The sequence below is a fragment of the Hetaerina americana genome, unplaced genomic scaffold (genome assembly GCF_022747635.1).
Source record: "Hetaerina americana unplaced genomic scaffold, ioHetAmer1.1.p SCAF_43, whole genome shotgun sequence".
Taxonomy (NCBI): domain Eukaryota; kingdom Metazoa; phylum Arthropoda; class Insecta; order Odonata; family Calopterygidae; genus Hetaerina; species Hetaerina americana.
The window spans coordinates 954,095-976,093 of NW_027287019.1; positions in this window are offsets into that span (position 1 = coordinate 954,095).

The window sequence follows — 21,999 nt, forward strand, 5'->3', positions numbered from 1 at the left end:
TTTAATATGAGTTACCTCGAATGTTGAATTAAAATCCTTATATTAAGTAAATTAAATATTACACAAAATAGGGACAACAACCATCTTCTAAAATGGGGCATGATGAGAAGACATCTTAAAGACCCGGGCACCGTATTCTTCAGGGAAATCAACATCTCATTTTGTCCCTGCTATTTCTTCTGTGTCCTCAGAGTCTAAAATAATTTAAGGCTTGGACACGCCTTCCAGTTTTCATATATCTCTTGCGACCAATGTCTGTTCATTGAGGAAATTTATTTAATATATTTTACTATTGAATCTGAAATAATGAAATATTGCAATTTAAGGTAAAAAATGGATTTTAATAAATTTTCATCATTTAGCAAAAGCCTACTATTGAACATTTTTTTCCAGGAAACATAAAATATAGGTTACTAAATTACTAAAATCCGTAGACACGATGAAAATATTGTAACCAAACGATAAATATTGACTTTTAATTTCTTCACGTCCTAATAGATATGTAGTTACATTTAAAAGATAATATGAAAAAAAGCCCATTCCACTTTATTAAATTTTATATTTTTAGAGCCCTTCGGAAGTGTTGAGCACTTTAAAGAATGAAAAACCTATTCCACCAATTTTTATGTCTGAGCCGGTATAAATGGAAAATATATTCTATGTAAAAAGCAATTGGAAGAGTAAGTAAGAGAACCACTGAAAAAAAATAAGAAATAGGTTATTACATGAAGTTATCTACGTCAATTCCCCATACTAAATTACAAGTTTAAATAAGCAGGGTAAATAAGCAACAAGGAAAAAAGACAAAAAACGGCGGTCTGACCTAATGGGCATAGAGCTTATAATCTTATTTTATCATCGACACCATCATACAAATTTTGTACACTTGAATGCATCAAATATCACTGTCTCTAGGACCATAACGCCAACCTAATGCGCCAAAGCAATCCGGCAAAGAAATCATTTCATAATGTACATATTTGTCCCTCACATTTGTCAAGGGCCACTCCACAAACATTCTAAATCCATATTTTCTAGTAAATTCTAATATTCTTCATTCTAAATTTCAAATAAACGTCGTTGGAACATTTAAAGTTCGTAGATCAATTGATAAATGCGAGGAATTTCCCGTATTTCCCCCCAGGATAAATCAAAGTAGAGCCGTTTCGGCATGGAATCGTGTAAACATAATGCACTGCAAAGAGAGAGAGAAGGGTCCCTTTTTTTAAGGACACCTCTTGCCCATCCCTCTCCGCGCCTGATTCCCACGTCCCCTCTCTCAAAGAACAGGAAAAAATGATAGGGAAAAAGAGTAGAACACGGAACTGCCGTAAGGACTGCTACACGACGAACCGAAAATAAAATAACCAGAGAAGAAAAAAAGAACACTTGCTCGCTCTGGGATATGAAAAAAAATCCTACCAATCTGCATAGAGGAACAAAATAGGAGGGGGGAGAGGAAAAGGTGGAGGGTGGAGTGGTTGGAAAAAAATGAAAAAAGCAGCCCAGAGGGAATTCCCGCAGGAGTGACGTGGAATCCGTCGGACTCCGCTAATGGCTGAATGTCCGTTCGAAATGACGTCCCCTGTGAGGGGGCGTAAGGTGAGGGAGGGGGACGAGGGTCTTGGGGATGGTAGAGGCCTCCCGGCCAAGGTTTAAGGGGGAAGGGGTGTGCGAGTAGGTTTAGTTATCTCGTGGGACTTTTCCCCCTCTCGCTCGTCCCCTCGTCACTTTGGCGTCGGTGATGGGGCCAGACGTCGGGCTGCGGGGTGTGGCGGAAGTGCGAACTGTCCGATAGGGCTCACGACTCTGGTGTGGCGGCGAACGAATGGCGATTGAAGGTGCCAAGGATTGAAGGAGAGGAGGGCAGTGCGGTTTGGTGGAAATGGGTATCGTGAGGAACGGGGATTGAAATAGTGCCTACTTTCATACGGCTCTAAACTTATGCGTGTTGAGAATGAACCACTTAACGAGTAATAAGGAGCCACTATCCTTTTGGTACCAAGAAGTTGGCAAAATTTATGTTAATGCCCACCATACCCTCTCCAACATATTGAGGAGCTTATCTAAAATATTATGGGTCCTATAATTAAAGATGAAATATGAAAGAACTATTAATTACAGGGTGAATCAACAATGGAAAGATTTTTACATCAATTGTAGATAAAAGGCATGTAGGAATGTGGCAAAGATATGTGTAAAAATGATAGTAATGAAAAATAATCACACTATGGGTATCATACCGTGTGATTAGAGTGTAAGGGGTAATAAAATGAAAACCGAACACCTGCCATAACACATCGTTCGCGAGAAAGGTGGTAACACTGTTGCTGCGTATCGATATTGCCATCACCGGGGTAGAAGAACTGTTTAGTGACAATTCACAGACGCACGCCGTTATTGGGTTATGGGTTTATTAGTGCGAGGCCTGGTCTAGTGTGTTAGGTATGCATTTGACCGCCCCTCATAGTTTCCTAGAGTAAAGAATTCATTTCTTCCAACAGAAAATAAATGTCCATACTACCTTGATCAAAAATTTCCCGGAATTTATTCAGAAAATTAAAAATACAAGTTTATTCATCTAAATCTATATTGTCCCCTTCAAAGTAATCCCCATCGACTGCAACACACTTATGCCAGCGCTTGATCCAATCCTCGAAACATTTTTTATATTCGGTTTTCGGTATGTCCATCAGTGCTTCCTGCGATTTTTCCATTACTTCCTCTCGGCTGCTAAAACGCGTTCCCCGTAATGGTTTTTTAACTCGATTGAACAGAAAGAAGTCACAGGGAGCCAAATCAGGTGAATTCGGTGGCTGTTGGATGGTATTTGTTGCATTTTTCGTCAAAAAATTACGAATAATGATAGCACTGTGCGACGGTGCGTTATCATGGTGCAAAATCCACGAGTTTTCTGCCCACATTTCTGGTCTCTTTCGGCGAATTGCTTCACGCAAACGTCTCATAACGCCCAAATAATACTCTTTGTTTACTGTCTGGCCTTCTGGCAAAAATTCATGATGCACTACACCGTTGTAATCCATGAAAACCGTCAGCATTGCCTTCTTTTTTGGCTGAAAACGACGTGGTTTTTTTGGTCTCGGCTCATTTGGTGAACGCCATTCACTTGCCTGATGTCTGGATTGCGTGTCGTACTCATAAACCCACGTCTCGTCTCCAGTAATGATCCTTTTGATGAATGTGGGATCGGATTCAGCCTCGCAAATCATGTCTTTTGCGACGTCAACACGGTCTCTTTTTTGCATGAAATTGAGGTCTTTTGGCACCAACTTTGCTGCTACACGACGGAAACCCAAATCATTAACCACAATGTCTTGGGCGGATCCATAGGCAATGTTCAAGTCCTCCGCTATTTCTCTGATGGTTAATTTGCGGTTATTGACCAACATTTCTTTTACTTTATCAATTTTTTCACCGACTTTCGATGTCGATGGTCTGCCACTGCGTTCATCATCTTCGATTGACTCACGACCACTTCTGAACCGCTCGTGCCACTGGTAAACGACCGTTTTTTTTAGAGAATCGTTGCCGAAACACTTTTCCAACATTTCCAACGTCCGTGCGCCACTAAATCCGTTTTTTACGCAAAATTTAATACAAGTTCGTTGTTGCAAATTTAAATCCATTTCTGCAATTGTAAAAAATCGCCAACACACACAGAGATAGATGTACTCTTGGCTACGTAACTTTTGCAAATGTCAAGTTATGACACTAAGATTTAAAGGGAATATCAACAACAGATGTACCAATTTAACAAAAAAAACAGAACTCAAATCGGAACGATGGGAGCGCCACACGGTGGTTATTCCGGGAACTTTTTGATCAAGGTAGTATAAGGCCAATAGAATCACTGTCATGATGCACGAACCACTCTCAAACCAGTTAAGGTGTAATTTCTTATTAAATTTTTTATTAAGTTAAGGTTAATTCTGAGTAGAACTTGCTCCACGCATGAGTGGAGTGCCCGAAAACCAATGTCCGGTATCTCTAGCGACTAATTCATTCAGAGTATTCATCGAGGATGTATGTGTGTTAAAAAAGGTTATCGAATACATGCTAGAAAAAAAATGATTCTGTAAATGAAATTGGGATATTTGCTCTTTTTTACAACATTCGTATGGAAATTGGTACTTCAAAATCAGTTCTGAATGCCTCGGGCGTCCGAAATTCCATGGATTCTCGGTTCCGTCCGAGGGAGCGAAAACGAAGGCCGATCCTACAAGTGGGCGGCTTACCAGAGGGGCAGCCGGCGCCATTAAAACTATGCCATCTCTAGTGGAACTAAAATGTATGATGGAATATATCACAGCCACTAGAAAGCTGTGATATTCTCTCAAATGTTATTCTATGAGTTATGAGAATTTTACAGATCTTGCCAGGGTAAATTATTATTTTCAAAAGTTTTTCAAGAGTTACTACAATTTTTGTTTCGACTTCCACTAACTGTATATATCTTCTTTTTCAATTTTTTTTCTTTTCATGCCTTCAAGGATATTTTCATTTTCCTTTCGTACCTTTTTTAAACATGATACATATTTCTCACGTGAATAGTATAAAAGACAAACAACGGCCAACGGCTTATAATCACAATCTAGCATCGATTCCATCATGCAAACTTTGTACACTTGAATACATCAAATATCACACTCTCTGGGACAATTACTCCAATCTATTGCGAGAAAAATGTGAATTTCATGTGACTAACCTTCGCATTCATTATATTAAATTTTTATTTTCCGGCATAGAAATCATTTCAATATATTTGGCCCTCACATTTGTCAAGGGCCACTCTACAAACATTCTAAATCCATATTTTCTTGTGAATTCTAATATTCTTCATTCAAAATTTCAAGTACACATCGTTGGCACAGTTAACGTTCGCAGATCAATTGATGAATGCGAGGAATTTCCCTCATTTCCCCCAAGGACAAATCAAAGTAGAGCCGTTTCGGCATGGAATCGTGTAAACATAATGCACTGCAAAGAGAGAGACAGAGAAGGGTCCCTTAGTATAATGTCTAATCAGTATAATGATCTTTTGTAATGGACATATTTAATAAATTAAACTCCGAATATCAATATAGGCACCTTAGCTATGTACATAGCAATATAATAAGCATGGAATAGATAAACAGGTAAAATAAAAAAAATAAAATGAAATAAAAAATATCAAAGGGAGTTGGATCGCGATGATCCAAAAAACAGACAATGTATTGGAAAATGGAACGGCATTATTGCGGAGAAAGTTATCCCCAAGGTAAATGAGATTTTTAATTGAATTTAAAATCCCACAGTTGGAAAATAATTTATTAGAACTATTTACATCAAATTTCGTCAAGTTCATCAAGTAAAAAAGGCCGCTAACTATAGTGAATAACATAAGATGAAACTTAAGTGCGTATAAATATTTTGAGATTCGCTGCAACTAACGTATGCTAATTTGATACGGAATTTTTTCCTCGAAATAAGGCAATAAATAAAATAAATGCCCATTAATACCAGGCAAAATGATCTTCAATTTTAATCGATTGAGAAATATTCGGATTTTCTCAGATTTTTCATGGTGAAAATTTTATTCTTCCTCTCATTATCAGGTTCCTTGACACGTACGTAATGGTTGGGCCTCTGTTTTTGTTTAAACTGCGCAGAAGAATGGGGCAGATGTAATCATTTAAGTTTTAAACTATGAAACAGAAGATTGAAACTTGTTGTTACTCATTTTGACAATAGTTGATAAATACAAGCTTCGTTTTTTCCTGAGCATCCAAAAAATGTTTTAGGCTATTAAAGTAAACACGGAGAAAGAAGTCAACTTATAAATGTGAATATCACATTCCGTAGGGATCATCATTAAATACATCCAACAATAAATAATCCATTTAATAATTGGGCGGAGAGCTGTCATATCCCATCTTGGAATTAGATACCGCCATTTAAAATATTTATTTTAACAATAATTAACATTTAATGATTTGATGACCGCAATGGATATAATTTCCAATAATTCATCAATTTGGCTGGGTTCGATGATTATTATTGGTATTCTACCGTTTAAGTTAGGTTTGTGAATGAACAAGCTTGAATTTGCTAGTTATCCAAGCGGTTGAAAGTATTATTGTAGGCGTAGATAGGTATGAGATGAGAATGAATGTAGAAGGTAACAAAAGTTATTCAGTTTTTGAGGAAGGTGAAAGCTAATTTGGGTATCAAAATTTGAGGGAATAAACTAGACCAGGTGGAGCAGTGTAACTATCCTGTCAGTGTTTTTGATTGGCATGGTTAAAGTAGAAGAAGTAGTAAGAGGAACTATTGAGTTAGGAAAAGGAACACTCTTTAAAAGATAGGAATTGAAGCCAGTGTCGTGGAGTATGAGCGTTTGGAAAAGACTCGTTAAAACTTTCACATAGAGCGTGATTTTATGTGGCGCCGAAAAATGGCCGTTGAAACTAGGTGTAGGGAAACTAGGGAAACTAGTGAATGTAGATGGATGGATGAATAGTGACAGTAAAAAAATGCTGGCATTTCGTTGGAGAAAACTTAAGAGAAAATGGGCATCCACAAACCTTATATTTAAGTAGAAAAGAACCAAAATAATATTAAATTGATTGTGATGGGTTCCTTTATAAATGCTGGGTACACGTAAAACTTTCACCATCGTTAATTGCCAGGCCAGAATGCATGAGCAGCAAATTCAACCCTCAATATAAAATCAAAGCAGTAATAACAAAACATGGCAGCATGCATCATAAAAAAACGGTATGAAACACAAGTAAAATATGCCTGGTAATGAACACATTAGATAAAAAAATTCTCCGTTTAGTCACTCATTTGTCTAAAATGCACTTTTGCGAATATTTTTCAATTTTTTCCCATCTGTTGCCGCTACTTGGACATACGCTTTTATTTCTTACATTGATAAAAAAAATTACTGTGCATCACCACCTTTAGCAATCTTTGACTGACCCTTTTTGACAAAAGATCATAGATTTTTGTATGCCTAACCTTTGCAATTGGCACATTACAACAGACGGTTTCTCTTCATACTATCGGCGGAGGCACGCACCACTAATCTATAGTTTTTCGCACAGTCATTCTTAATTTTCTGTTATGCTTTACTCTATCAATTGAGGTATTTTTAAAAGAGACCTATTTTTATGTTTTGAAGTGAACTTTTGAAGTAATTTGATTCCCGTTTATGTTGCCATTTTATTGTAATATTTCAAGTCATATGGATAATATTGGAAGAATTATTTTTTTACTTTGTTAGCTAGGTGTCAAAAAGTTTTCTGAAAATTCAAAATCCACTCTAATTTAGAGTTCTTTATTCCATTAAATAAACATAATATTTTCTCCCATTTTTCCCATAGTCACGTAAAATTATCTTTGTGGGTAAATAAAATCACTGATAATTGAGGAAATATTCGGGTCATTACGAAGAAAGCATCGGGCTGTGGCTCTTTGATGACTCGGGGGATAGAGGGGAACAAGCCGTGGTGAAAATAAATCATTTTAAATTAAGAAAAGTCATAGGATCAACGTAATAGGCGATTTATTGACACCCCAATGCCTGATTTAGGATCTCACATCTTGGCTTGGCTTGATTTTTTCATTGGTACTCAGGAAATCGTATTGGCATTGGCACTTGGAAATCGTATTAATAGCACATAGGTAAATGCATGATCAGGTGAGAGGGTATTCATCTAAATACCCTAATAAGATAAGGAAGAGGCTTAAATACAGAGTTGGTGAAGTGGTGGGTACTCTGGGTGGGTACCGAAATTAATGTCTCAACGATTCGTAATCAGGTAGCGCCCCGCGGGAGCTGGAGCACCGGTGGCAGAGGTGGTGCATTTAATTGCAACACGACACGCCTTACTTTAAGCTTTGGTCAACCAGCTCTTTCGCTCCAGTCTTCTATTAGACCCATTGCCCGTGATTAGTGGGTTAGCTATCAAGTCCTACTAGCACTTACTCTCATTACAGGCAGTGCTAGTACCCAGTTGGTAAGATTGAGAATAACTTTCCAATGGGTGCGATTCCAACTCATAGATGCTTATGAGTTTTATGCCAGTATTGATATTTACCAGGATTTGTATCTTTTGCCCTCATATAACAGTCCTGAATCGCAAAAATCACCTTCCATTTCAATTACAATCCTGGGGACCATTCAATCTGTGGGTATGCCTGTGGCAGTAATGTTTTCCGCGAAACGGGGTTGAAGCTACGCCGTCAAAGGCTCTTGCGTCCGATGTATTCCACAGCCGACCCCCACTACAGGGACCGTCCCTCGTGGGTCACGTCCAACCCGGCGCCGTGGGAGCCATTATTGACTTGCTGAGAAGGGAGGAGGGGGGGAGGGGGTTGGGAGAGGGTTTTTTGGTCCACCAACCCGGGGGTCTTACACCGGCCCGGCCTCTCCCCCATTCACCGCGAGGAGAGAATTCCTCGCCTCTGCACGGCGTTTTCGCCTCCTCCTCCACCCCTTACTCCCACCTGCTTCTTCGCCCACCATGGCGGTCGGTCGGCTGTGCTTCGGTCGACCCTCCTACCTCCCCTTCCGCCTCCTCATCAGCCTCCACCCCCGCTCTCACCCGACCCACACGATAGTCTCGAGCGAGTCCCATCATCCTTTCTCATATTTATCCCTTTTCACACCCTCCTCTGGAGTTTGTGTCCAGCCCTGATTTAACAAACGAGATAAAGTGACTTCCAAAGAAGTTAATATGCTCACATTGGGCAAATTTAATATTATTACACAGAAAGAGACTGATGGAAAGATATATCCTCATTCAACTTCATTAGTTCATTGTAGATTGCACATGGGTCAGGTAGACACATCGGCTATTGTCCGTTAAATTATTCCTGAACACTTCTGGCTCGCACTCAAACGGCTAATATTTCAAAGGAGATATCCCTGTCTTCTGAGTTCAGTGCGAACTTAAAGCAAACATTTAAAAGGGAACCTCTATTATAAGTGAACTTATGATTTTGGCTCCTTCAAGTATGCAGATGGCCCGGGTTCAAATCCCGGCGGCGGGGGTATTTTTCAGTAGTATCCCGATCTCTACTAGTGCTTTGTGGAGGGCACTTTGAGTGAGTACGCCGTCCGTCGAATGGGACGCTAAGCTGTGGGCTCCTTGGCGCCTTTCGTTAAGAGTAGGCTAATGCCGACGCTGGGTTTATCTCCACCCTTCATCCTTTATTTCCCATCCCTAATGGCGCAAATGACCTCAGCTGTTGGTCGCCCCCCCTAAAAACTACTACAAAATAAAATCACTCTTCTATTCCACACAAATATAAATTTACTGCGACCGATTTTAATACTATCATCTGGCCTGGTTTGATTGGTAAATAAAATTAATATCATGATATCTTCCCGGCTAATTCCTCCTTACTACCTGAGTACCTAATCCAGCTGTCATAGTACGATACTGTATAACAAAATATTGTCAAAAGGATTATGTTAAATCAGCATAATGAAGATAAGGCATCACAATTGGAAAAGTATTGTGAATAAACTTGGATGTACAAGTATCTCGAATATTCAATATACACAGCGTTCCATGGAGACAAATTGGAGTTTTATTCGGTGAAGTTTGCAGTATTAAAGAGAATAGAATTATTTTCAATAAACCTATTTCCGACTAATGTTTAATTTTCCCTAGCAAAGGAGTATCCAACCTCTCCGGACGAATTTGTACGTATCTGGGAAAAAATGGTAGCCAAGGCTAGGTTTAGAGAGTTAAAGGACAGAAGGAGAGGGGGAAATAAAATTACATAAAAAGAAGGTAAAAATTGGGGAGCTACTCTTCCTCACGATCCGGGGACATTGGGTCCATTTTGTCAAGGAGGAAACTCCGTGCTGGACGCAAGGGCTCCGACAATTTTTACCATAACTGGTAACCGTCCACCTTGACGCCGCCGGACGGAAGAGGAAGAAGAGAGAGAGAGAGACGGGGTAATCTCAGAGCGGACGAGAATCGACGACAGGGAGAATTCGAGAAAGACGGCGGTGAAGGGGAGAGTCGAGAAGCGGTTAAATGGGTAAGGAGATGGACGAAGAGGGCCAAGCAGGGCGTGAGGGTGCGCACGAGAGGGGGGAGGGTGTGCACCGGTGAGGATATTCCATCCGTGAATGGTAGATGTCGGGGTAGGATTTTGTGGGATTTGTCGCGAGGGAAGGTTGGGAACCTAGGTTGAGGGGTGGGGCAGAGAACTGTGAGGGTAAAGCGGGGGAGGGGGAGGGAGTGAACCTACTGAGGGGATGGCGGATGCGGGATCCGAGGAAGGTGACGTCCCAGGGAAGGGAAGCAGTAGGAAGCGGGCGCTGGGCTCATTGTCAGACGTGTCGACGTGGACGTCAAGGCCACGCACCGTTGGAAATGTTGCCCGGGTTACACTTGGCACAGTCACGAGAATGGGTAAAACAGACACACACGTGCCAGCAATTCTTCGGTTTCTTTTATACATCACAAGGTTCCATTAAAAATGAATTACAAAGATGCCTCTCAACAATAAGTACGTTCTACACGAAGATGTATGGCAAGAGGTTTTTAACCCAAATAGTAAAGGGACGGAAGCAGGTAAGGACTCAAGATTTTGGGTAACATTGCGAATGCAAAAGTTGTTCACCGTACTTTAATTTTGACCTCTTATTTCTCCAAGTTAATGCCCGTGACCTGATCGGCAAATACAAGTGATGAGAAACAGAATTCAAATTTCGCTAAGACGTGGCCACCACGATCGATTGAGCTAGTCTAGACATCAGCAATCCATTAACCCAAACGGCCATTATAAATACTTAATATCTTGGTCCCATTGATGGCTATGGAAAACAGGCATGGCAGTGCTGACCGACCCCTAATGTTTAACCTGAGAAAATCAATAAGATGAAGGTTCATTCCAAAAATGGTGCTAAAATTAAGAAAATTTATGGTATGATTAATTATTTTATGCTCTCTTTTTTCTATTACTAATAATTTTTAAATTATACATTCAATAATGCACACAGTTGAAATAATGAATACCTGTATCTAAAAAGCCATAACTAATATGCACAATGAACATAATCATTAACAATCTGCTTCCCTAAGAAATAAAGCACATAATTGTCTCTTTAATAGATTACTAATGGCACAGGCGCTTTGAATGAATGGTCTATTGCAAAACTTCTAGTTCTCTCCCATATTATTAAAGCCTTCAATTGGATTATTGACGTTCATTTTTCAGGAAACGCGATAAATTTAAAATTATCTTTACCAGTGTTTGGTTGGTTTTAATCCTATCCAAATGATCAAAAATAAGCAGTGAATGATGTTAATGATTAGAAGACAGTCTCTTTTGCGCAAAACGACATGCAGTGTTCCACATAAAAATAATTTTGATGCAGCCAACATCTCCCACTAGGTCAATGGGTATATTCTATCTCTAAATGTGAATTTACGTTAACGCCATTGTCTCCTTAGTCTCTAGTGAGATATTTTATTTGCCGATGATGCAGTGGATTATAGAGATGTCCGTAATCCTGAGACACAGCAGCTTTGTCAGATGACCTTAATGCTATACAACGCTGGTGCGACATTTGGCAATGAGAATTAAACTACAAAAAGTGCGTTGTCATAAATTTTTGGAAAAAGAGCAATTCCCACCCGAATGTCTACTGCATTGGGAACACCGAAATGGAATATGTAGACTCAATTAAATATCTAGGCGTTACTCTATCTCACAAACTCTCTTTGGTGAAAAATATACAGGGAATATGTGGACATGTTAACGAAAAATTAGGATTTATTAGAAGATTACAAGGTAAATGCAATGAAAAGGTTAAGGCGATATGAGAAATATCCTAATTATATGTTAAGAGAAATTTTATATTTCGCTGGCTAAGCCTCATTTAGAAAACGTTGCCAGCATATGAGATCCTCATGAAGTTTGATTAATTGCCGAACTGTATCGCGTGCAGCGTAGAGAAGCCAGATTTTTATAATGTTTTTATGATAAACTGAGTAGCATATCAAACTTATTAGAGTAGTTAGACTGAGAATACGTTACAGAGCGAAGGTGAAATTTAAGATTAAATTTCTTCCATGAATTGAAATGATGTTGAAAATTTTCCCAATTGTAATACGATAGGAGGGAACGTGTCAGTTAAATTTGAGGGATTAAGTTTAGATAGGGTAGTGTAAAAATGATAAAGATAGGGTAAATAGATAGATAGCATAGATAGGGAAAAAATGTCTTTTTTCTACATACGAAAAGGGATCAGAATAACATTGTCCGACCGCATTGCATACCGCAGTAAGGGTAAGAATATGTATTCGTGTCAAAATTGGTCTGGTTGATATTCACACCAGGTGAAACAGGTCGGACAAATTATGAGGGATTAAGAGCAAAAAAATAAAAATAAGTCAGGAATATTATTGACTGAACCTTGCGAAAATTCCAGAAGGAAGAGAAGAACGCATTACCTATCATTAAAGCAAATACATTTGACCAGAAGTCCTTCAATGAAAGCTGGTCTAATAGAGCTAGTCTAAATTTTTATTTAGACTAGCAGCATAGCAGAGAATGTGACTTCAATTGATACAGGCTAGGTGCAGACGTACTACGTAAACGTAATAAATAAAATGAAGAGATAAAACGGCGAGCTAACAATAGAAAAAAGCGGTGTTGATATAAGCAAATTAGTAGAATTACCGAGTGATAACTTTCACCGGGACGTTTTATTAGATAGCTACTAGTTATTATCCCAAGAACAAGAAATACAAAATAATGGGGAAAATAAGCTTCATTTCGCACGAAGCAAAAGTGTATTTACAATGATTTTGTCTAAAGGTTTCATTTTGTCTAAAGGAAAGGGAATGTACCCATGATGCCATAGTGTTATTAATATCAATAATAGAATAAAAAATGTGATCAAAATTAAAATGTAGTTTTTGTCTCACTGATTTCAAGAAGGGTAAAATAGGTAAAATTCTCAATAGCAAAGAAAAAGTAGAAGTTTGTTAGAAATTTACCTAGTTTTAAAGCGAAAAATGTATTCATTAATAGAAGCATTGGGTAAAAATTATTCTACCTTGAAAGAGGCAATGATTTCTGCATCTTCAAGCATACAATATTTAAGTTTAATTACTGTCAACAGAAAAAGCTTCGGAGAGGATAACGCTTTGAATTCAGATTCTAACCATGATTGCCAATAGCAAAGCGTAAGGATGTTATCACGGCTGATCGTGTTGAGTCCGCGAAAAAATTGACCAATGCAGCGCGTAAAATGTAAATGCGAGAAGCAAGGTGTCCTTGTCAAAATTATGGCTCACCTCCAGAATGTAAAAGGTTGGAGCCTGTCTAGTAAAAATGCTTTTTAAAAGGAACACTCACGCCCTTACAATTTCTTTTACCGGCCTCATTTTCTCCGTCAAATCCTGTAAGAGGCTGAGTCCGGAGCACCTCTTTGCCACATCTTATCAACGAAAATCGAGTTACCTCCACTTTCAGTCCCGAAAAATCAATATTACATATACATAAATATAAATTCGCTATAATAAATTTTGCCAAGTTATGTATATATATATAAATATATATATATATATATATATATATATATATATATATATATATATGATGTCGTCGAAGTAGCACGGAAGTGTCGAATTGAAAACTTGGACAGCAACAAAAAACAATATAAAAACATAAAAATCACATTCACAAGTTATTTCTTAATAATTTCGACGGAATTTTGCTCCGTCTTCCTCAGAAGAAACAGTAGTACTCAACATATTTACTAGAACATAGCAGATTGCACATATTTGTTCGCCATTTCAATATATGAAAGGGCAGAAAAATATTCATTCACATTGATACAGACATAGGAAAATGAAAAGGAACCGGGAATGGATGGGAATGGATAGAAAAATACAAGCACAGGAGAGGTGGGGAAGGCGGAATCAAGCAGATCACAAGTGCAAAAATAATTCCTTGACCGGGACTTGAAGACCGGAACTTTCAACTTGCCGGGACGATTTACTAACCACTGGAGTTATTGAGGAAATTTAATTTACCGTAAATGGTCGAAGTGGCCGTGAATATGCCCGATCGAAGTTCTCGTGGACGTCTCCCAGTAAGCAAACCGTAACTGGCAGAGACGCTGCCATTGGTGCCTTTGCACAAGGGGGCTATTTTGAAGAAATTTAGTATTTTCGCTTTAAGCAGCAATAATTTCTATCCTAATTTAAACGACTTGTTTTTTGGAGGGACCCTGCATATTGATGTATGCGAAATAAGTTTCAAGTTCACCACTACTGGGACGTATACTGGCTGATCCTATATATAAGATAAGTTATTGGCTCTTGACTTTACATTCTAGATATTCTTGGAAATTAGAATCTGAATTTTAAAATGAAACTCAAAGCAAATCCTTCATTCATATTTTAGTGAAATATAAAATAATGGCGATCTAATTTTTTTTTGTGCAAACCAGTTTTAGAAAACAGAGGTTAAGCAATAAACTTCAATTTTTGTATAAATTCCTTTGGGGTACCTTTTGGCCACTAAATAAAATACATCTTGCAGAGCATTCATTTGAAAAACATTTCACTCAGCTTTTTAAAAATATTTTATCATTTACAAGAGATTTCAAAGTTCAGTAAATAGTATTTTTCAAAGCATCAGTCGCCTACCCTTCCTTAATGTTTTCCCGCATAGTTAGTTAAAGTCCACCCTGAGGGCGCGGGTTCAAATCCCGGCGGTGTTGAATATTTTTCAGAGGTATCTCGATCCCTACTTTAGGTGCTTTGTGGAGGGCACTTTGAGTGAGTACGCCGTCTGTCGGATGGGACGTTAAGCCGCGGACCCCTTGGCGCCTTTCGTAAAGAGTAGGCTAATGCCGACGCCGGGTTTCTCTCCACCCTTCATCCTTTCCTGTCCTTCCCCTATGGCGCAAATGACCTTAGCTGTCGGTCGCCTCCCCTCAAAACTACTACTTAGTTAAAGTGTGTTAGCTGCAAACTGCTCGGGCAAATTTCACGCGGACGTAAAAAGACGCCACCGCGTCTTAACCCATTTCACATCATCTCGCCACCTCCGAGAGTGGTAAAATAAACATATCACTTATTATGGAGTACCTTTTTCCCATCACAATGTTTTTCCGTCCTCTTAACCTTTCCCTCTCAAGTCCAAAAACCTCCACTCCTTCCTTCCCTTTAATACGTGCCGACCCGAGTTGGACGGTCTCTTTGGTATGGAAGTAATTGTTTTATATTCCACCGCTTGTTGAAGGAATAAAACGGGTAATAGGGTGGAGGAGGACCGAATGTTTTTATTCGAACCGACTCGTTTACTCTCGAAAGCTCGGCTCAATTCTGAGCAAACGCACGACTTTCACTTCCAATTGCGTTGAGAAATAATATTTTTGGAGCGGGATGGAAGTGTTTTAGATGTTTCACGGTGAGGTGTTCTCTTCCATTCAATTTCGTAGGCCCTCGTGCATTTACATTTTTTTAATGAACGGACTTCGGAGTCGATAAACAAATTAACTCCGAAGTACTTCCTTGCACCCCTCTCCTCACGTCGGCTAATGCGAACGTCCCTCACTCACTTTCGACTAGTAGCACACAGTCCAGCAGAGAAACGAGCGGGTCGAATAACAAATGAGAATGATCACACACCGTTGATTTGGAGGACGGCTCCTGAACCAGCCGGCTCCAATTTTCCAAAGGGATTTCCGGACGAGACACTTGAAATTACAACTTCAGTATTGTGAGTCGAGTCCGCGAGGCTTTTTTGAATACCAATTTGAGAGGATCTCGATCAACCCTACAGGATAAGATGTTAAAACGAGCAAATAATTTTATTAATAGCATAAGATATTGATCCAATCATCAGTACATCAATTTTAGGTTCTAAATGGAGGAAGTTATCCCAACAAAAATGCATTACACATTCTACAAAGAAAGATAATGAAATACGTTACTACGATATAATCGCCGTTAACAAATTAGTACGAAAATTAGAGTGAAAAGGTAAAAAATTTGATTAAGCCTTTCAGCAAATCATGTGATCTTGCGATGATTTAGTAATAGATAGAAAGTATTTTATCTTTCAGTATGATATTGTTTCATTGGACTAAGATCCATGATACAGAACCCCAAAACGCATCGGGTATCTATCCGAAAGCATTTTGAAACATACCAATGACAGAAGTGAATATATTTACATCATAAGATGGCGATTAAGTCATTAAAATGGAGGATAAGTGGCGATTTTTATCAGAGGTATTCTTACTTGGGGCTATTTGTGGAGTGTTTAAAGTGTAGTATGCCGGGTGGGACGTTAAACTGCGAACACATATAGTCCTTCATTAGCATGGGCCTGATACAGCCGCTAAATTGGGTTCTTCTCCTTCATTCTCCCATTTCCTTAACATTTTATCTCTACCAAGTCACCCACCGATCCTAAATGGCGTTAATGGCCGCTATCGATCGTGTCTCCGTCATTATTGCTACTACTAGTACTTATAATGAAGTGAAATAAATATGACAAAAGTTGGGAATTACTATTCACCAAAGTTATAAAAATATGATTCCAATAAAGAGTCGAAATACGTACAGTGAAAGAGCCGTGCTTTCAGCGGTAGGCACAGGTGACTCCGAAAGGAATGAGACGAACACGAGTTGAAATTTCGATCAGGTCGTCCGAAGGCCAACAGCTATTTTCACGAAATTTTTATTAGGAACCTAAGGGTTAATTAGATACCAACTGGCCGAATTATGCCAGCGTAATATTCTCGGCACGCTCGCGTTTACGGTTACAATCATTGAGAATGCTACGTATCATTTACTAATTGATATAAAACAATGTCTTGTTAGGAAGTAATTTATGTAATAGAGAGTAGTGTAAAAAATGTACCCATTCCCCTAAAAACATTCAATTGAATGTTAAATGAAGACAAGTGATTGTGTTTTTATTCTTTCCATAAAATTACAACATAAGGTTGACTTAATTATGATTCCTGAACGGCCCATTGTTTTATTGGAGCAATAAAAAAGCGGAATTTTTTATTCTATCATCTTATGTGTGAAGCCTGTTAATTAAGGGAATAGCAAGATTTTCACTAAATAAAGGGTGGAGATATTGTGTTTAAATCATTCAGGTACCTCGTGTGGTTGAATTTTTGGCGTTAAATGAAGCGTAACAATTAAAGCACCGAATGAATAAGTGGTTACGCTACTCAAAAAGAACTGTTATTTTAGTATTATTTTACCACAGTATACATAGAATTTGCTCTACTTATAAAACTTATGCGTGAGAGATTTCTCCAATATCTTTTTACTTTAATGTCATAAACCTTATTTATTTGAATTAGTTATCCGTTTGATGTAAGAAACAGAAAATACGTGTATTATGAAGAAATTGCTCTTATTTCAACAAATTTTTGCGGAAATGATACATGACTTGCGACTGGGTTATTAATAAAATGAATAGCCTCAAATGATTATTACAATTATTACGAAGATTAGCGAAGAAATATGCCTAGGTAACGTACTATGAGCCTCGAATTTGCAATGATATTTACATGTGACGAATTAATATTACCCGTACCCGTTTAAATAATTGAATATAAAGTTAGTAAGAATAGAATAAAGGTATTCCTCTTTGCCTGTACTACTTAATTTAAAATGAAAAGTACTCACATCTATCACCTGCTTTAATTTACATTCATGAATAAATAAAATTATCGTAACAACCTGGATGAACGTCGTTTCTTTGAAGGAACTTCATTTCATTCATGCCATGAATATATTTTACGTCTATAAAGAAGAAGGAGATGTTTATATTCACTCAACGTAGCAAAAATTTTCTTAAGCTTGATATTTTTTAATATTAATAAAATTCGGCATCAACATGTGTATTTACATACCACTGCTCTGCTGGTTCTTCATTTTTGCAGTTAATGCCTGAGGCCTGTTATTTATTCATCAGAAATACATAATAGCGTCCCTTTATAGGAACATTGGGTAATTTAACTATTAAAACATAGCAGGAGTTATACGATGAACATCGTTTATATTTAAAGTATAATCGGATGAGTTTAAAACTGATATTTTTCATTACTGTCTAGGACCCTAGATTCACCTATTTAACGATGATAGAGTGCAAATCTTCTTTATGTATCTTCCTTTTATGTTGTGAGTAATCAAAAACAGGTGTAATCACTATACACCTGTTTTTTCGCATATAGCATTAAATATACTTTGCTTACTCCCGTTATTTACCAGAAAATTGCTTTTAAGTACCTAAGATAGAAAGATTTAATTCATTATATACAATAAAGGTACAGCATACATTGTCATTTCTACGTAGAAAGCCATGTCTACTGCCTATAACTAAAACTTATCGTTGCGCAGAGGCTGCCAAGGCTGACTGCGAATTCCTCAGTCAAGGTTGTAACGGGATGTATGAAAAACTATTTGCTATTTGTGAAAATGAAGCACTTGGATATAATAGTGAGTTTTCAACCTACAGTTAACTTAAACATCCGAAATACATCTGTTCTTTACTATGGTAATGCAAGTTTATCCTTAAATGATAACGAAGGAAATATGCCATTAAGAATAAATATAAATAATAATAGGTGTCTAAACTACCACAATTTCTTTATCGAAGCACGTTTCAACGATACTTTTCTTCGAAATATGGCAATAGGAATACTAACTATCCCTGCTCATTACAAATGTTTTAGTAACCTAATTAAAGCAACCTCTTAATGTGTAATATTAGAAAATCCTGTCACAAGATTGCTCATTTAACAAAGCATATAAAACTGAAATAACCCTTTCAGTTCTGTGTAATTTTTACAAGCAATGGAATACAATATTTGCTCCCTTTGAAATTCAATCACGCTAAAACCACTAAGAACAAGTACCCTTATATTCAACCAGCGCGGATTTTTAGCAAAAAAATTAAAGGTTCTTTGGAAAAAGACATGGTGGTTATGTTCGACATGAAAACATTCACGAATGGGAGGAATGGAAGAGGCGGAAATTTAATTGATGATTTTCAGAGAGAAGTTTTCATTCGCTGGAGCTTTTCAACAAATCGAACTGCGCCACTGCTTGCATAATGTTCTAATATTTGTTTCCCGGGTGACGACACCTTCTGGGTAAGGAAATAAGTATAACTCGTGGTATGGAAGAGTAGACTAAAGGGAAGGAAAGGATAAAGGGCTTATATCTCTTGGTAGGAGCGATGTAAGGTAGCGGGCGACACGAGGGAGGCCGGGGGAGTTTGCACTCGTCTTCCAGGGTTCGCGCACAGCTGGAGTGTGGGTCGGGACGAAGTTCATCGAAGCACACGGGAAACCACCCTGAGAGCTGTTAGCCTCCGCAGGATAGTTCCTTTCCGGGGTAGTTCTTCAACCTCTAATGTCCCATGCTCTGTCTCTCTCTCCCTCTCACGACGCACCTCCTCAGACCCGCGTCCCCTCTTTTCCTACCACCCCACTTCCCACTCCACTCCCGACCTTTCGGCCGACTCCTTCTGCTCCTCGATTTCCACCACCCTCACGTGCTTCAAACCAAGTCTGCCCGCCCTACACAAAGGGGGCACCCTCCCGAGGCCCCCTTATCGCCCCATCTCAAAACCTCTTCTCTGGCCTACCTTCTTCGTCGACCTCTAAAAATATTCACTCTCCGATGCTCTGTGTCCCTCCCGTTATCATGGTCCAGCTACTCCCGATATATTTAATGTTTTTCAAGTCCCAAGAACACATCTTTGAAGCAAAAATGATGAAATTGCGTAAAAATATTATCATACTCATACGAGCAGCAAATTGGCTCTTTCGCTAAAAAATTGGCCAAGACTTATCTTCATCTTCGCCATAAAATACTTGAAAATGTACCGCCTGATTTTCAATGAGTCCTAAAGTCAGGTTTTGCTGCATTAATAAGATTACTAGGAGTTTGCATCTGAGAAAAGGTCAGTGTGTTTATGAGCGTATTTTATTTCAATGACCGATTGATGTGAATTCCTAAATGAGCAGCTATTTGTTAATAAATACACAAGATGATTATTAAACATTATCTCGATTGCTCTTTGAACATACGAGGATAACTTAAGATATTAGATCAGTAATGACGGAATATGTACAGCCAACCTCCATGGAGCATTCGTCAGGTAACAATAACGCCGTAGGCATATATTTTTCAAGCGAACCACCCTCGCATGGACTATGATATCCATATCCTTTCTATCCCTTTCATCTTCCACTCCCCGTTTCCCCAGGCGCTGCTTCTCAGGAGGGCACAATACATATGCATACATATGTAAGCGCACGCATGCCACGGCGTCCGTGAGGTCCGCTTTCAATCCGGCCTTTGTGCCTTCACAAATGGAAGAGGGCAAAGGTGGGGTGCCCGGGGAGCGGAAAGGCAGGGGGAAAAGCGAAAAACGGAATCGTGCAAATACCAAAGGAGGAAGGGATCCCAGGGACACGATGAAGGGAAAGAAAGCAGTGGAGAAAGAGGGGGAGGGGGGACATGGAGGAGAGGCGAGTGGGAAATGTTTGACAGGAGCGGAGGAGAAATTGATGGCAGATGAAAAGGTAATGATCTGAAACTCCTCAGTTCGGGCTTTCCTGGTGCCTGGCATTTGGAGATTTCAGTTTCTGTGGGCTAATTCAGGAGAGTAAACTTCTATAGATGAACTAAAACCGTCTCCACGTAAAATAATCAACCAATGGACCAATGATAAACCTTATCCTTACCGGTGACTACTGATGACACGAGATCAGAGAGTTTCTAAAAAAATATTCAGTAGTGCTTTCCCTCCTACCATAAGAAGATGTGGTGCAACACAAAACGAAAACTTTGTTGATCATTGTTTGGAAAGACATTAAATCGCTTCATTAGAACAGAATGAAATATTCTATAACTATTTAAAAAAAAGTTCTCCATCCCAGAAGAGTAACAGCCAGTTGGTATTAATATAATCGTCTAATACTCGAATGAATTTGTTAAGTACCAGTTATGAGATACGAGGTAAAATCGGTAACTCTGAATATTGTATTTGAGAAGTACTATAAAATTAAATGTTCCTCAACGGATAAATTTGTGTAAGATAACGTTCATTTCAATAATTTATTGAGCAAAAATGTTTCGTTATATGCTTCATTACTTGATTAATATTTAATATATATGCAGTACAATTATAATCGATTAGAGCCCAGTATTGAATCGGCGACAACTGCTGCATTTTGAAACAGGTTGAGTTCTCCAAAACCTGCCTTTGTTGATAGAAAACGCTCTCCGCGGTGTTTCTTTAGATTGGGGAACAAGTTGTCACATAGAGCTTGGCATGGATTATTGGCATCATTACACATCACATTGATTTTCCCGAGATATTCGGCAACAACATTTGTGATGTGAAGCTACGAATTATTGTGTCGCAGAATGCGATCGTTCACTTGGTAAAACCTATTTACAGATCCGTGTGATGGCATAGCACGCTGATATACCATTCCTTGGATACCGAAAGGTGATGTAACCATATCTTTCCCAGCAGGTTCGACCACTTTGGCTGTTTGATGCGGGTGAGATTTCCACTGAAAGCTTTGCTGTTTCCTTTCGTAGCAAAAGAATCTTTGCTATTTTCTCCCTTTCCTGTTACATCAACTTCAACTGCGAAAAAGCATGGACGCCAACGCCTGCTAACGTTCATCGGAAATCAAAGGGCATAAATGAATCCTGTTTTTTAAACCAACGTGTAAGCGAAAGTCCTGAAATGCAATATTTCTTATTTTATGCATGCAATGATCAATATTTATTATTTTAAGTGTCAATTATGAGATACGAGGTCAAATCGGTAAACTTGTTTTATTTATTTATATTTAGGGCACTTATATTCAATTGGCAATGTTCTCCTACAATAATATTCGGGGTGTTCAATGTTTACTTCCATAGTATCAGTGGCTTGAACTGCTAGAAT